The 5,292-nt window shown below is 41.2% G+C and overlaps 1 pseudogene; it reads left to right on the top strand.

The window, feature by feature from the left end:
- The first annotated feature begins 1,311 nt into the window (after positions 1 to 1,311).
- On the top strand, positions 1,312 to 1,644 carry LOC102862362 (annotated as a pseudogene).
- Positions 1,645 to 5,292: the final 3,648 nt, after the last annotated feature.

The following is a 5,292-nucleotide window of genomic DNA, read 5'->3' as shown; positions in this document are numbered from 1 at the left end:
CATGCTGGGCAGAGTGGAGGGACAGCGCAGGAGGGGAAGACCCTCTATGAGGTCGATTGATTCAGTGACTGGGGTAATCAGGATGGGTGTGTCGGAGGCAATGAGATTGGCACAGGATAGAGCAGGGTTTAGGGCTGTTGCACATAGGGTCACTATGATTCGCAAACGACTCGACGGCACATAACAACAACAACAACATAAACCTTCACTCAAATCACATATTTTAAAAAGTGTGTGATTGGTTACATATGTACATAAGCCTGCTATAGATATGTGGGAGGCTATATGGGAGAACATATAGCATACATATAGATATAGCTGTGGGCATTTGTACATACATATTTACATGCATGCCATATATCATATGTACAATAGAGCACATGGGGGTATAGTTACAGAAGCTTTGTAGAAATATTGAGATATCTCACAAGACTGAGTTATTGGCTTGAACACTAAAGATCACAGTTTCAGAGACATCTAGGTCAAATGGCATGACACATATCATAAAGATAATGTTTTACATCCTATTTGATAAGTATTGTTTGGTATCTTAAAAGCTTGCAAACGGCCCTCTAATGATCTTTTCCCATCTGAGGTAAAGGAGAGAGAAGAAAATAAAGAAATTCAAGGAAGCAATCAGTACACAGAATTAACTACCCACATGAACCAGAGCTTCTTCTGGCCTGAGACCAGAGAACTAGATGGTGGCTGGCTACCACTACCAACTACACTGACCAAGAACACAATGAAACATCTTGGGTAGACTGGGAGAAAAATGTAGAACTTGAAACTGCAAATCAGACAGAGATTTAGAGGAACCTCCAACACTGTTACCCTAACACTTTTTTGGTAGTTATTTATTTTTTAATATAAACTTTTTCTTTTATGCTGGTTCACTTACAAAATTCATATATGTTGTTTTTTAAAACAGATATTTCCCATTTCCTTAACCCACCCCTCCCTCTTCCCATCAAATTGTGCAACCCTATGATTAACCTCCCCAGCCCATCCTCACTCTTCAGCTCCCCTCCGCCCTCCCTTGGATCCTCTTATGCATTTCACTAGTTATCCATTTCTACACTAATGGTCTTACACAGTACTTGTCCTTATGGGACTGAGTTAGTTCCCTTAGCATCATGCTCTCCAGTCCCTTCAAAGTTAGTGATTTATAAAGTCATTGTTCCTGCGTGCTGCATAGTATTCCATCATAAAACACCCATTTAATCTGAATTTGAAGTCACTCTCAAAGATCACCTTTTAGTAAAAAAATAGAGAGGCCTAAAAATTAAATACTGGTTTTGAGTCGAAGTGATGGCTAAACACCATCCGGATCTGATTTTTTGCCGCAAGCAGGCTGGTGTGGCCATCGGGAGATTGTGTGGAAAATGTGATGGCAAATGTGTGATCTGTGACTCCTATGTGCGCCCCTGCACCCTGGTGCGCATATGTGATAAATGTAATTACGGCTCTTACCAGGGGCGCTGTGTGATTTGCGGAGGCCCTGGAGTCTCTGATGCCTATTATTGTAAGGAATGCACCATCCAGGAGAAAGATCGAGATGGTTGCCCAAAGATTGTCAATTTGGGGAGTTCTAAGACTGATCTCTTCTATGAACGCAAGAAATATGGCTTCAAAAAGAGGTGATTGACTGATGGTCCCTTCCTCCCCCCATCAAGCTGCTGCAGCTGCCAGAAAAAACACCAGCAGAAAGGAAGTGGAGCCTGAACACCCCCAAACTTGCCTGTTAGTATCCTGGCCCCTTTCCTCCTCCTTCCTCACTCCTCACCCCATCATGTAGGAATGGAACGGGATGCGACCTAGTGCTCTCTACCTGACTTTCTCAGAAATCCATCAATTGTTCATGGTTTGTCTTGAATTAAAGACCAAGCCTCCACTTACGCGGATACGCTCTCTACATCAGCAGCTTCTGAAATGACGGTATCATTGCTTCCGTTTGAGGAGTGGCCTGTGAGCCTGTCCTCATTAAGACAGTGGAAAACACGCTCTTAAAGCGGCTCTGATGGCAGTTGACCTTGGTGAGGCCGCGTCAGGGTGTGGTGGGGAGCTCACAGAACAATAAATGTGGGGTTTGATCTTGTAAAAAAAAATTAAATACTAACACGTGTGAAGAGTGTCCTCTTTAGGACAATCAGCTACAGGCATCCTTTGGAGATGTTGAGGGTTCCCTTCCAGACTGCCAAAATAAAGTGAATAATAAAATAAGACGAACTACACAAATATTATTGTTTCCCTGTGCATAGAAAAGTTATGTTTACACTCTACTGCGGTCTAATAAGTGTGAAAAGAATTGTGGAAAAGTTTGACATATTTAGAGAATCTCCAAAATTTGACACAGAGGCCCAAAGTGAGCACCTGCTGTTGGGAAAATGGCACCATTAGACATAACACAGGGTTGCCACAAACCTTCAATTTGTGGAGGGGAGGACAAAAAGCAGTATCTGCAAAGCATAATAAAGTGAAGTCCATAAACTGAAGCATGCCTGTATGCCAGACTAAAGGAACAACATTTGTCCAAAGGCAAGTGTAGGGGGTGGGGCAGGGAAGTTGAAGAGATGGAAGTGGGGAGAGTACTCATATTCTGCGGGGGTAGAAAGCATGTCACGGAACAATTTGTGAATTAAGTGTTGAATAGGAAACTTCCTATATAAACTGTCATCTACAACACAATAAAATGTTTTTTAAAAAGAAAGAAAGCTTAATGAAGCCGGTTTACTCTGAAACATATGTGGCTTCCATGAGTAGGAATGGACTGCTATTTTGAGTTATACATAAATATAAAATGTATCAGTTAGAGAATGGACAAACTATATTGGATACATACAATAGAATGCTCTGTGTGTATACCTGTACATTCTCTCTCTCTCACCGCCCCCCCCCCACACACACACTGTCAAGTCAATTTTCACTCACAGTGATCCAACATGACAGAGCAAACCTGTCCACACAGTTCCCTATCCCCAGGCTGAAATCTCTATGGAAGCAGACTAGGTCTTTTTCTCCCACAAGGTAGCTGGTAAGTTTGAACCATTAACCTTTTGGTTAATGGTTAAGCATTTTAACCATTTTTCTTTCCCCCCAACACAATTCCTTAACACTCAGAAGGAGGTAAAAAAGGATTGCTACTCGCAATTAATTACATGAATGCCTATAAAAAATATCATATTGAAAAGCCAGACACACAGTACACATTGTGTGATTCTATTAAGTACCATTGAATCCAAACTAACAGCAACTCTATGAATAGCATGGCCCACCCTGCGCCATTCTCACCATCTCTGATATGCTTGAGTCCATTGTTACAGACACTGTGTCAATCCACCTTGTGAGGGCCTCTTCCTCTCTTTCTCACACCCTCCACCTTTCCCCAGCATGATGTCCCTCTCCAAGGACTGGCCCCTCCTGACAACATGCCCAAAGTATGTAAGATGAAATTTCATCATCCTTGTCCCTATGGAGCACAATGGATACCCTTTTTCCTTTTTTTTTCTTTTTTATTAATTTCAATGAACATTTATAGAGATTTTGGCTTTCCATCCATTCATTGTTGCACTGTTCTACCCGCCCACCCCACCCCCACCCCCAGTTTGCTCTTTTTTAAAAGCAAAAGAAAAACTCCTTCATTGGTATACAACCCGCCCCCCCGCAAGTATACTCCACTCTGCAACCCTCATTCCGAACTCTTATGATAATCATAATGCCCTAAAATATATTGCTTTTAAACTGTTCTCTCCCTCATCGGCTTCAATGCAGTATACATAATTCATCCAGTTTTTCTCATTCTTACCCTAACCCTGATGTCAGTCCCATTCTACAGCACTGGCACTATGCAGTGTTTGTCTTTTTGTGACTGAGATATTTCACTCAGCATAATGTCCTCCAGGGTCACCCATTTTGTGTAATATTGCATAAGTTCCTTGTTTTTCAGTGCTGCATAGTATTCCATTGTGTGAATATACCACAGCTTCTCTATCCATTCGTTTGTTGATGGGCACTTAGGTTGCTTCCAACTCCTTGCTATTGTGAACAAAGCTGTGATAAACATGGGTGTGCATGTGTCTGCTTGGATGTCGCTTATGGTCTCTTTAGGGTATACTCCCAGTAGTGGAATTGCCAGGTCAAATGGTACCTCTATTTGCAACTTTTTTAGAAAGCCCCACACTGCCTTCCACAGTGGCTGCACCATCTTACACTCCTACCAACAGTGAATAAGGGTTCCAGTTTCTCTGCAACCTAGCCAGCATTTGTTGCTTGCTGTTCTGTTAAATTTTGCTATTCTGGTTTGATTTGCATCTCTCTTAGAGCTAGGGATTTTGAACATTTCTTCATGTGCTTGTTGGCCATCTGAATGTCTTCTTTGGTGAAGTGTCTGTTCATATCCTGTGCCCATTTTTCAATTGGATTATTCACCTTTATCTTGTTGTGGTGCTCAAGTATTTTATAAATTCTAGATATATGTCCCTTATCTGACATGTCATTCCCAAACCCTTTTCCCCAGTCTGTGGCTTCCCTTTTTACCCTGTTGGATGCCCTTTTTCTAAGAAAGGCTTATTTATTCTATTGACAAATAAGTCGATGGGTTATTCAATAATCTTTCCCAATACAATTCAAAGATTTGAATTCTTCTTCTGCCATCTTTATTTCTTTATTGTCCAACTTTCAGATGCATTGGAAGAAACGGAAAAGACTATGGCTTGGATCAGGCACACTTTAGTCTTTAAATTGACATCACTGCTCTTTAGCATTTTGGAGAAGTCCCTGACAGCAGATTTTCCCAATGAAACACATCTTTTAATTTCTTGACTACTGCTCCCAGAAGTGTTGATTGTGGATCCAAGCAAGATGAAATAATTGACAATTTCGATCTTTTCTCTGTCTATCATGATGTTGCCTATTATTAGCCTCATGGTGAGGATTTTTGTTTCCTTGATGTTGAGATGTACCCCATATACTGTAGTCTTTAATCTTTTTCAGTAAGGACTTCAAGTCTTCTTTACTTTCTGCAAGCAAAGGAGTGCCACCTGCATAATGCAAGTTCTTGATGAGTCTTCTTCTGATCCAGATGCCACATTCTCTTTCATATAGTCCAGCTTCTTGAATGACTTGCTCAGCACACAGATTGAACAGGTATGGACAAAGGTTACAATCCTGACTGTTCTGACAACTGCTTCTTGGTCTGGGTATAGGATTCACATGACCACCATTAAGTGTTCTGGAATTCCTATTCTTCAAAGAGTTACCCATAATTTGTTATGATCTACATAGTTAAATGCC

This window comes from Elephantulus edwardii, unplaced genomic scaffold (genome assembly GCF_000299155.1).
Source record: "Elephantulus edwardii isolate Elephantulus edwardi_28Jun2011 unplaced genomic scaffold, EleEdw1.0 scaffold00210, whole genome shotgun sequence".
Classification (NCBI taxonomy): domain Eukaryota; kingdom Metazoa; phylum Chordata; class Mammalia; order Macroscelidea; family Macroscelididae; genus Elephantulus; species Elephantulus edwardii.
The sequence above is the reverse complement of the archived record's forward strand: the minus strand, read 5'-3'. Positions and strand labels throughout refer to the sequence as shown.